At 37.3% G+C, this 13,166-nt stretch overlaps 1 protein-coding gene across 1 annotated transcript in view; it reads left to right on the top strand.

The window, feature by feature from the left end:
* Window positions 1-13,166, top strand: part of LOC140151410 (speract receptor-like) — a 141,336-nt gene that overhangs the window by 39,143 nt on the left and 89,027 nt on the right. The gene's annotated exons all lie outside the window — the stretch shown is intronic.

Here is a 13,166-nt window from a genome sequence, read left to right as displayed (position 1 = left end):
TCTACCACTGTGCAGAGAGAGGTCAAACACGCTTTCGTGTAAACTATAGCACACATTCTTGATTTGGGCCTTTTGTGTAGAAATTACTGGTTTTCCTAAGGCCATGTAGACTTAAATTGCTATATAAGTTATAAATAGTCATCCCTGTAATATTTAGCAAAAACTCAAGGATTTTAAAGCAAAAATAACAACATTAGCCTATATTTTACGTATGATTTTCCAATTTTAAGGACGAGCACTCACATTATTAAACCACAGCAGTATCATGTGGGGAATGTTTGGACTTATTTTGGTATCACCGGATAGAAGGGACCAAATATATTAGTATAGGACATTTAATATAGAAAATTTGGGATTTCCCGCTATACAATACTATAGATCAACATGATTTGTACAGCTAAGTATACGATTTGTCTCTCTGCCGAGTTCATTTATCGTACTTATGCGCGATTCGTCCAAATCAAAATTTCAATAACTACGTCGATGAGTAAGATTTACCATTAATTTTTGGTGGGAATAAAAGATAACATAATCATAAGCATACAAAAACTCAATTTGCTCAAAATGTTTCACCGTTGTTCATCACCGTCTAACAACTTGAGTCCGGCGCGTCTGCGTGGTTTACTTCGCAAGAGCAGCTTCTCGGCTTGCCATGTAAACCATGCAGACGATGCATCCTGCATGATCCATCATTTTTAAACGGTGATGAACAATGGTGAACCATAGATTGAATCCCTAAATAATATGTTGTTTTATTTCTAAGATGTTCTTGTTTGTTAATTAAACATTATTTGAACATAAAAAATATATTATTTTCAGCTTGTCTCATTATTTGTCGAAGTTGTTTTGCCATACATTTACAGACCATTTCAATCATATGCATGGTTTACTTAACCCCATCTCAAATTTGGAAAGGATGTTCTTGTTTTAAAAATATTTCCATATCTAATATGAAAGCTTAACAGAGACAAAAAAAGAATTCAGTAAATAATAAGTTATCAAAATATTTAAGAATCTGTTATACCCTCTATCGTCAGAGAGCTGCAGGTCAGTGACATACAAATCATGGTTCGTGGTCATCAGCTGCTGCTCTCAAAACAAGAGCTCAATTCAATTTTTCCTTGATCATGGGCTGAATATCACACAATTTTGCATGCACAGGCAAAATGTTACATGATCTGTGCGTGTAAAACCCCTCTAAGTCGTGCCCGGATATATTCCTGGCATCATGTTACATTGGAAACCACATCAGTCTCTGATGTAGCACCTTGTTGGGCACCCCTGCAGGTATAGGAAAACAAAATTCAACTTTCTAAAAGTGGGGATGTGACTGTGAATCACAAAATGCCCTGACTGAATATGATTTTGTTGTAGTGGAAACTACAAGAATCAATGTACAAACCATTAAATTTTTCACCAGAACAACAATGCAGGACTTGGGTCAAGCATTGTGGGAAAAATTAATGCATTGAATTTCGTCAATGCACATCACCAAAATCATATCAGTCATAGAATTTCTGGAATTTCCCTAAGATTGAAGGGAAGGTAGTACGAAGGGAAGGTGGTACAAAGGTCAAACAACCACCAAAAATGTATATTTTTACCCACACTATAATGTCATATCAATAACTCAATTTCCACCAAAAGTGGATGTAAGGGGTTTTGAAACAGAGCTCTTCACTTGTGGATTAATGTTGCTTTCCCTATACCTGGATGCCCTGTAAATGTTCAACATCAGAGATTGATAAAGTAGTGCAAACAAAATAATGGTCACAAATTTGATTGCAAAGGTGGTTTCTAGAAAAGGGGTAAATTTATTTTGTTGCAAAAGCCCTTACATCTACAAAAGGGCAATATTAAAGAAATTATAAAATAGATAGGAAAGCTTGAAAATTGTACCAAACCTATTCTTTTAGTTTCTATTCATCAACACTTTATCCGAACCCAAATTGAATCAAATCGAACAAGCCATACTTGCACAATTGAAAAAAGCTGTTTTTCTCAAAAAGTCAGAAGTGGATGTAAGGGGTTTTGCAACAAAGATCTTCAAGTGTAGTAAGTACAAACTATGGATTTCGCCAGCGTAGATCCTGTGAGACTCAACTAATCATCACATTGAATGACCTGGCCAAAGGATTAGACACCAAATCCCAGACTGATGTGATTCTGCTTGTTTACGAGAAAGCGTTTGACAAGGTCTCTCATCGTCACCTCTTGAAGAAAGTCGAACACTACGGAGTCCATGGCAGTACCCTTAACTGGATCAGGGACTTCCTTACCAACCGATCCCAAGTAGTCGCTGTTGATGGTAACAAGAGCTCTGAAGCGCAGGTGACATCCGGGGTTCCACAAGGAAGTGTTTTGGGCCCTCTACTCTTCGTCATTTACATCAACAACCTTCCAGATTGTGTGTCTGCCTCTACAACAAGACTGTTTGCTGACGATAGCCTAATCTACCGGAACATCACATCCCCAGAGGACTCAGTCGCTCTCCAACGGGACCTTGACGCTCTCCAGAAGTGGGAATCTGACTGGCTGATGAGTTTCAACGCCTCGAAGTGCCAAGTGCTACGTGTGACCAACAAACGTAAGCCCATTCTTGCATCCTACTCCATCCATGGCCACACTCTGGAGATCGTGAACTCGGCTAAATGGAAAGGAAAATACATCAAATTAGTGCCGCGGCCTGAGACTGGCAAAAGTAACCCAATTTTAGACAAGTAGCGGCATGCTTTTTTGAGTAGCGGCAAGTGATCGCCAAGTAGCCCAATTGTGCGCCTAAGGCGCGGCGTTGGCATCACTGCGTACCATCCGGGACTGGAATAATCTTCCAGTGGATCCAGCGGAGTACTAATCTCTCAACAGCTTCAAGACCATGTTGAGGGACTGTCCACTGAAGTAGTCTCACCACCAGCCTATTTTTACTCGCACAACTGTATATATTTTGCACTTGCCATCATTTTCATGCTGTTGCTCCGGCTCATGCACACCACGTAGTGCGTCTATTCTCACTTATGTGAGCTTGCACTTTTAAGGAAGGAAGGAAGGAAGGAAGTATTTTATTCATAATTTAACTGCTGTTTCATGGGGTGCATCTTCCACGCTTGGACAATTTTGAACTGTTTCTCTTGTTTTTAAACTCGCAATTCTAAATTTCCTATTGACTTATAAATGAAAGGAATATATCCATGTGTTAATTTATTTTCACAGTAGCAGCTTGGACCGTGAAAAGCGTGAAAATAAATATAGCACAAAAATTTCCACTTTTACAATAATGCTCTTTATCCTGGAATGTCTTAGTCAGATGCCTCAACAGAGAAAGTTTTATTCCTCAACAGAATTACTGATAATATGGAGCTATCATCAATTACTTAAGTGACAGATTTCAAAAACTTTCAAAACAATGTTTTCTCAGACTTTGCCGATGTCCAAGTCCTTACCTGTGGTACTCTGACTTGGATCTTATCTTTGAGGGTGGTGCCAGATGGTAATCAAGTCTCTGCCTGAAAGTGTGTCATCGACTGTATGCAGCCTGAATATTGGTTGCTGCATCTGATTCTTGGTTGTGAACACCCGATACACTGGCTAACTCTGACAAACTTCCTACACCTAAAGAAAGTCAGTAAAATCAATTAAATTGCTGAATAAAACCTAAAATGACCAAATTGAAGACAAGGACTTGATCATTGTTGTTTATAAAATTGATACATCAATTTTTTCCATAGAAATAAATAGCTGAGGATTCAGGTTTCAGCCATCTTTGTTCAGGCATGTAGGAAAATTTGTGGTATTCATGTCAATCATGTGTTGCTCAGAATGTATTTGGAACTAATTACTACTTATATGCAAGACTGTAATTTGAAATGTCTCATGGTGTAATGTACTGATTGTCTCCAAGTAACATCACAAGTTTATCATATTTGATAAGACGTTGTGGTGCAATTCAACATAGGCCTACATCACTCTAGCCATAATCATGTGAAAGACAAATGAATAATATTGCATGAAACACATTATATCTTCTCTGTAAACAAATTTTCTCTTTTTTGGCATCTTATCCAATTATGCTATACACATCATGACTCGAATGTCAAAGCTACTGAACATGCTGAACAGGCGTTTGCTTGAGGAATCAATGACATCATGATACAGACCAGTGAGACCACTCAACAGCACCCTTAAAGGGGGTACTACAACCCTGGCAAATTTTGTGTCTATTTTTGCATTTTTCTCAAAAATTATAGTGCATTGGTGACAAGATATGTATATTAAAGGGCAAGGACTATGAACAACTATACTGCACTGGAAATTTTATTTCAGCACAGACAACAGTTGTGGAGTTACAGTCAAAAATGAGGGAAACCAATATTTGATCAATAAACCAATAACTACTTGCCTTGAGCTGCTGAATTTTCATTGCAGTAGTTTTAGTCTTTGCCCCAATAATATAAATATCTTACCTGTCACCATACGCTATAATTTTTGAGAAAAATGCAAAAATAGGCACAAAATTGGCCAGGGGTGTAGTACCCCCTTAAGTTATTAATGACATTCATTAAAGGGTGTCGTAAAAATGTTGTCACAGAGATTATACAGTCTCCTTATCAGTCGGTTTATGTCATGCTGTTTCTGATAGTGGCAAATACAGAGCGGGGATGAGACTACACTGCATCTGTGGGTTCATTTTAAGCTCATTTATGGCGTGTTTGTTCAATGATGTTTCAAAAAAATTGGGGGGCGCTGCTCAAAAAAAAGTCATACCTTTCAAATTCATCCGATTTTAATGAATTGAGTGGCTTGTCTGCTTCCGATTTAACCTGACCTTTATTGCTAGCGACCCCAAGAGGTGACCGCCTTCCATGTCTGCTTGAGAGTTTGCTTTGGTAGCTGGAGGGACATTGGCCTGTAACACAAAGAATTGCAAACCAAATTATGTGGAATAAGAACAAGTTGGACAAAAAATACTTTTATGACATCAAAGTTCACAACCACTAGTAAAGAGAGACAACAGGCTGTATCAAAAGGATTACACATCAGTTTATGGCCAAAATTGTACCACCTAATTTGTAGTTTCAAGTAACAAGAGCAACATTCATATATGGGTTATTCGTTCAAACTTTCGGACCACGGAGGACCCATAAGACGAACTCGGAATGAATTCAAATTTTGGGAATCTTATTATTTCATCATTTGGCACATTTTAAGACTAGCTACATAAAATCTGGTTGACAAAAGGGGGGCATGATGCACCCTACCCTGTACTACTAGAAACCATGTGCAATACCCCAGGTACAATAATGCTTCCTGGTATAACAAACTGCATTTAGAATGCTACACGCAAAAGTACTATAAAATCTCGATATCAGGAGCACATTAGCAACACCTGTGACGCATCGCTCACACTAAGTGCACCATGGAGGGATGATGGATCAGCATATTTTTATGACCTGTATTCCAGAGATGTTTTTCTGTTCTTATGATAGAGTTCTCTGTTACTTAATTGTCTACAGTCCTGTATTCACAATTTATAAATAGCAATATATAAATTCTTGATAGAGAGAAATGGAGGTTGCCATTTAATGGCAGGGTGCCAGTATGTAGTGGAGAGTTGACCTCTAGCACAGTGGGTGGTCTTCCTGTACTTTTAAATGGTAAGGCAGTTGACTTCAGCAACTAGTCGCTCAAAATTTGGTGTTTTTTTACCGAATAAAAAACATTATAAAATGAATGGCGCTTCGGTAAATTTTAAAACGCTTTCGGTAACTTTTGTCTCAAATCGGTTTCTCATAACATATGTAAGTTACAGGATCCCCCAATCTTCAGATTTTTGACACATATCATTTTTATGAAAATTCATGAATCTTGTTTTCCTATTCATTTGTATGGAGTGAATGCTTATCTAGATACTCTTTGGTGATACGATGTTGTGTAATGGCTCTGCCCATGTACCCCATGGTGATATATAAATAGCTATTTATAAATAGAGAATACAGGACTGGTCTACGTGCGTGATGACAATTGGATGTGTTTTCTGCGCTTAAGATAGTGTTGGCTGTCACAAGAAGTCCTGTCAATAACATCTATGCTCATTGAGTGGACTGCAACAATTTTCTTTGTGTTTGAAATCCAATGGATATAATTATTTCCCATGCCTGGCTCATTCACAAAACAGGACACCCAGGCTTGCGTCCATGGTTGTGAGAACATTCTGCCTTTAGGGTGATTGTTGAAGGCCACATCTGAGTGTGGAATACATTACTGATCTCATTCAGCCTTTAGTTTGCATACCTGACTCGCTGGGACATGGTGTGTCAATCGCAGGCAAGACTTCCCGTACAGCAGAATTACCAAATGGTTTTTTTGGTAAGAACTACTTGCAGCTGGGTATTTATCTTTGCCCCTTTCCTTCCTCTTCCTCTGTTAACCTCATAAGAAGGCCTAATTTTTTAAACTTTCATATAAAAATAAATAATTTACCTCATTTTGTGGAATTGTCTCACATGTGCCTCAAGTGGGCAAAACACCCTCTGTCACCTGATCAGGCAAGGTATATAATACTGCTTCGAGCCCCTTGTTCTCCGCCGGCTGCTTCCCCTCCTAAAATTAAAAAAACAAAAAAAACATTAATTGAATAAATGATTAGATTATGTACATGTCGACAAGATTCATAATTGACCGTTGAATATACAGTAAGCCAAAAAATTAAGGTACCAGTTGTGTTCACCCCTGTATATCCTAAATAAAGACAATATATGTCAAATTTAATACAAACAGTCAATACCTGTACTTTTTAGCTCTGATTTAAGACCTTATTTGTTGACAATGGTTGAGGATCAAAGAAACGGTGACCTAAAACCTAATGAAGAAACGAAATCAAAAGTTGCACTTTTGTGTTCTAATCAATGAAAGCATACCCGTTACGCTAGTACTAATCAATGGAAGCACGGCGCTAGTTTTCCTGTTCGCGAACGCTCTGTGTACAAATCAATAGGGCATGCAATGTAGCAAACTGCAACTTTTAAATTGACATCTTCCTTGGGTTTTTGGATCGTCGTGTCTCTATTTCTTGAACAATTTCAACAAATGAGGTCTTAAATTCGAGCTAAAATATGCAGCTATTGGTGGCTGGTTCCAATTATTATATATCTGTCTTTGTTTAGTATATACATGGGGTGAATATAACTGGTACCTTAATTTTTTGGCTTACTGTATGTGGCTAACTCCATGAAGTTGGGGCACAAAAAGTGTGACTCCTGGGTCTAAATTTCTAAATGACTTAATTCCAAATCTAATGTGTGTTTTAGTTACTTCAACTATCATACTTCAACAAAAAGTCATCTTTTTGCATTGGAAAGTACAGAAATTTCTGTGGTTGTGGTTCGTTGTTCAGCAGTCAAGGCAAATATCACGATGCTACATGGACAACATTTTAGACTAATTCTTTCTATTTTAAACATACTGTCCATGACATGTCTTACAGTCTGTCCACTTAGAAGTACAAACCAAATCTGTGGCATCGGGGGTCGATGCTTTGCGTCACACGCGAGCGCGTCGCGACGCGTAAAGAGCGTGGTGCACAAATCGCGCAGCAGTTGCCGCACCAAAGAAGCATTGCACTGAAATAATTATTCTCATACCTCCAGTTTCCGAGGTATATTTACTTTGTACTTCTACATGTATGTGGACAGACTATAGTAAAATGATACTTTTTTATGATGTCCTATCATATCAGATATAATGCCAGGCTTGTTTTCATTTAAAATGACCCCCTAACCAGAGGACCCGCTAATCAGAAATTCCGGCTCATATGTGGAAGCAGGACATGGCTTGGTTAATTAAGAGGCGAACGATGGGTTTCCAGATTACGGTCAAGTAAGTGTCACAGCTACAAAACTACTAAGTTGATTATTGTGTCAAATTGGGTCTTGATCATTGACAGACGTAGTTAGTTTAAAAGGTCAGGGCAGGTAGGCCTATAATGGGTAACGGTTGTTACGTAATTAGAGATTGTCCTATCACGAGAACCACCCAACCCGAGAACCGCGAAATCTAGTATTATATAAAAATACCCCTTGGGCAATGTTTTTGACCCCTTCATAGAAAAAATTCACAATTGAAAGGGTCCTAAAACTTACTTTCATACACTCCTATATCAAAGCAGCCAATCAGAAAAGCTGTTAGAAAAGTATGAAACATAAACTGAGCTCAAAAAGAAACTTATAATTTTTACAACTTGTGAATCACAAGGTCATATCTTAAAATAGTGTAAATCAAAATGAACCAAAATTACACACATGATTACTTTAATACTCTACTCAAAACACATGTCAGTAACCAAGCAGTTGTCCAACTGACACAACAGCAAAATGCACTGTCATGGAAGTTCCTCCACTTTCACAGCCAAACATTTGGCACCAAGCACAATGCTTTCTGCTTTTCATACACTTTTTTCATGAGACAGGGCTGGGCTGTGAATGTGGTCCAGGAAGCTGTTCCATGTCAGTGCATTATGCTGTTGTGTCAGTTGGATAACTGCTTGGTTGCTGACATGGTTAAGAGTAGAGTATTGAAGTAAACCTGTGTGTAATTAGTAATTACTAATTTTGGTTCAATTTGATGGACAGGGTTTCAAGAATCAAAATATGACCTTGTGAGTATTTTGCGCGCGTTCTTGTCAAGTAGGATTGATTCATTTCGGGCGGAATGATGCATTTATAATTATTTAGTTCTATGAAGTATTTTCCAACATTTTTAGGAAGTAAAAATCATGGGTTTTTTTCTTCTTCGGGGCGCGTGCATTAGACGCATCAACATCAGCGTGCATTTTATTTCTCTCCCAATGAGTAATACGCGTTCATTAAAATATGAATTATATAACTTTTGCAAACGAATTCCCTAGTTCCACGAATTCCCTAGTTCCACCCCTTCCGTGCCTGCTTTTTACAATAAAAAAAATTAAAGGTTCATTTCGTATAGGGAATTTTGATTGAATAAACACAGCTGCACAACACTGACTGTGATGATCGTCCGCGTACACTGACACCATGTGATCATGGTGATGAACACTTGCGTGTGCGTGTCACGGAAGTGAATCCGACCATGGCAACACACATGTGATTGGTTAATATTTTCCAAGGTCAAGCGTTCAGATTGTATTTTGAAATCGCATACAGGCTGATGATTCATTTAATCAAAATTCCCATTCAACCATTGTACATGTATATTTGTAGTAGTATACCTACCATGAAATGAAAATACCATCTCCGTTGAACAGGTTGGAAGAATATTTAATCCCGAAAATTATGAAAATGCTATCCGTTGTCCCGGCCCAGTGGCCTAAAAACGTAGATTGCATGGCGATCGGAGTGTTTCGTCAGAGCACTTTGGACCACTATCAAATTACACCATTCAGTAAACAATTTCCACTTTCATTTATTGATGCATTTCCATGTTTCATGTGTTTGCAATTAAATTGCAACGACAAGCATGACAGGTGACCAATGACCATGCACATGATGCATGTGACTGTGCCGAATTCCAACACCCGTCGCCCAGCGTTCAGACATGAATGACAGAGCTAGAGGAGAACACACATTCTTAGTCAGTGGGAGTGGTCTATTACGTAGCACTTAATCTGATTGGATAATTGCATGATTTTGGGTGTAGTCTATCAGACTGTAGACGACCCCACGTCATCATGACGATGAGCGTAGGTAACACCCTCATAGAGGTTTGCGTATGTATCGCAGTGTATGAGTAGACGCATTGCTGAATACTCGCACACGCTAGCAGTACTGTACGCGCAACAAAAGATGTGTGAAGTTGTAAACAAGTTTCGTTCATTTTAGAAAAGGGGGAGTTTTATGACGGTAACCTAATTTTTGTTTTAAAAATAGTTTACAATTATTAAAATAGTATTTAAACTGACTAAGAATGAGAATAAGCGATAGGAAAAGCGACAGGCAGGTCCAATATTTTCATCGTAGTGGTACTAGTGGATACCGGCTGCGCCGGCATCACTAACTAGTACTTTTATTGGACCTGCCTCTCGTCTATCACACGGTAGAGGATAGTCAAAATAAAAATTCCTATCGTTTATTCTCTAAATAATCATTTATGCATGCATGACAATGCTAGACAATCAGCATGATCAGCTGAGTGATTGCATGATAATTTTGAGGCAATAGTCATGATAGTCCAATACATGACCGTGACAGTTACACTTACAGAATTGGTAGCAGCTAATGCACGAGTCGAGTGTTGATTTTGTAGTCATATCATCAGTGATTATAAATCAATTTGAAGTCAAAAAGTCATGCTAAAATGTACAAACTTCGACAGTGTTTCCTGTTTTCGTACATATCATCAGCCTCATGTGTCATGGATATCGACCCCATCCGATTCTGACCTCACGACCTCAGGCTTGCACCAGCTGTTAGTACGCGCGCGACGTCAAACTGCGTATACGCAGTGGGAGTGGGTGCCAAACGCCAAAAACCCCGCTAAATTTCGGGCACGTAAATTTTGTCTCTACCGTAATTAATAACGTCAACGCAGTTTAAGCTTACCGATTCATGACATCACATGATTGACAATGCAATGCCATTCATCATGCCAATGATGTGTCATCATGACGAGAAATTCCGTCTTTGCATTGACAATAAAAGACCTTGTTCTCAAATTGAAAGAGACTCAATTATTGTTAAAACCACAAATGACCAATAATTAATTACCTCTTCCGCAATTCTGCTTCAGTGAGTTTTGAAAGTAAATAGTGATGACAGTGTAAACAACAAAATTCAAATTCTTTCGCCTTTAAATTCATCACGATTTCATTGGTTAAAAGTATCAGCAAACGTAAATAACAAATATGAATCAGTTCATTTCATATATTTTTTTAGCTTTTATGCTAAATTAAAAATATCAAAAATACGTTACAATCAAACAAAATATTATATTTTTAATGTAGCGACGGTTTATCAGTTAAAAGTAATGACAACTTTTATTAAATTAACCATAATTTGCCCGTATTTACTCCCTGCTAATGACTGACCAAGGATACAGTGGGTGTGGCGTGGCATGGTCAGCCAGCGGCCGCCTAGTTTCTTTTCCCAGTCGTTTTCTTTCGCACCTATCTCTACGTTGCTCTCTCGCAGTTTCCAAACTTTAATGGACCCAAATGAAAAGTGTTACAAGAGTATATTTTTCATTGTTTTATGATATAGACCAGTTAAAATAGAAAGGAAATCAATATTTTGAAATCGTAGATACATTTTTGTTGTAGAAAAATGAAAAACAAAGTTCTCTCTGAAGCTTCCAGATATCCTGTGGAAGCCAAAAACACACTTTTCCAAAATGAAAAAAATAATATCTACCGATTTTCTAATGCAAACGATGATATATGATAATTAAAAGGTAAGGAAATACACAATGCTCTAAATAAAAAAGGCTCTTTGACATTTAAAAGCAAATAAATGTAATAAATGATATTTCAACTTGTTCATAGTGACCAAAAACACAGGAATTTTTTTTTTTTTTTTTTTCACAGTGACCAAAAACACACAAATCCCATAGTTCTTTAGAAAAAAATACCACCCAAAAAACTTCATTAACTAAAAAAGCAATGAATAAAAGTAAGTGAAATTTATCAAATGACCCCTTTGAATTAACCCCCAAAAGACAAAATAAAAAAAACAAGTACTTTTACCTAAATAATAATAAAAATAAATGACCAAGAATGGCATTGATTTCCAGGTCGAAAGAAGGGGTCGTCATTCATAGTACACGCATAGGGCTTTCTGTTTTGTTACGACTGTTTCATCAAAGGATATTAACTTTTTATTAACATGTAGGGTAGAGAATAACTCTGTTTTTTACCCATTTTGTCATCTTTTTTTAATTTTTAGTCAAGAAAATGATGTTTTAATGTCTAGTGACCAAATACACAAAAACCGGATATCTCAAATCTTGTGTTTTTGGTCACTGAAACAGTAGTGCACTCGAACCAAAAACACACATTTCAAATTTAGCTCTCTCGTCCAAATTGGTCAACAGGGCTCAGACGGGTGACCAAAAACACAAAGGAAATAGAGAGAGAGAGAGAGAGAAGAGAGAGAGAGAGAGAAAAGCGAATATAATGTGTATTGAGACCTGCAGAGAAAGAATTGGGAGAGAGTAGGAGAGAGAGATATAACTCGTTTTAAGCCAGAGTCATGTTGCTATGACAACCTATCAATTGATCTGTAAAGAAACGCATAATTGTATGCTTAGAAAGTAACGAGATGAAATTTCCATTGTACGCCTCAATTTAAACGATTGAATGCAGTCGAATCTCACTATAAATTTCCTTATTAACTGCTCATTTATTTTGATTGTTAAATTGAATACAGATGGTCAAGGTTTATTGTCAACAACGCAATTGCTGAAAATTGTTGTTCGCATACAATTAATTGATTACAACCATTAATATCATATGTTTCTAATGTTGCAACGTACTTTTTTCGGAAACATATTCTTCTTTCAACTCAAAAAATTTATTATTTTGAAAACAAGAAACAACCACGAGAGTGTTTTATCTGATCAATAGACTCCTACCTGTCTCAACAGAATTATTTAGTACCTGTGTATTAATTGCCCTTCTCAAGGGATAATATGGATTTTATTTGGAGAAAAAATGATTCTGAGTAATTAAGCTCATATTAGCATGCCTTCTTCATATTCCAGATGAAGAGTCAAAGTAATTATTAGTTCCATGGTTGGATTATAGTCAAGGTCGTGCTATCATCATGATCATTGAACTTATGAGGTTATTCTTATTATTGGTTAAATATCAGAAACAAACACCATTATAACCATCGCTTTGCAGAGTAGTGATTGATACCATGACTAATAAATGATCACTAGGTTGTGGGCTCGAGCCCCAGTGGATATGTTGTAAAAAGAATAAATTATACTTATTAATTATACATAACACTTCATCTCAGATTTTGAACCACTGCTAAGGCACTAAATAATGAATGCTATAGAGTGTGACAAGCGACGATGCCTAAGGTGCTACGGCGATTGTGATTAAATTCGTGGGGTTTTAAAGATGTACATATCAACACGATTCTAGTGTGGTAAAATTCAGATTTTGGTATCAATATAGTCATAGTAAGACAGGACTC

The sequence above is a fragment of the Amphiura filiformis genome, chromosome 4, assembly GCF_039555335.1.
Source record: "Amphiura filiformis chromosome 4, Afil_fr2py, whole genome shotgun sequence".
Taxonomy (NCBI): Eukaryota; Metazoa; Echinodermata; class Ophiuroidea; order Amphilepidida; family Amphiuridae; genus Amphiura; species Amphiura filiformis.
This window is presented reverse-complemented; position numbering and strand designations above follow the sequence as displayed.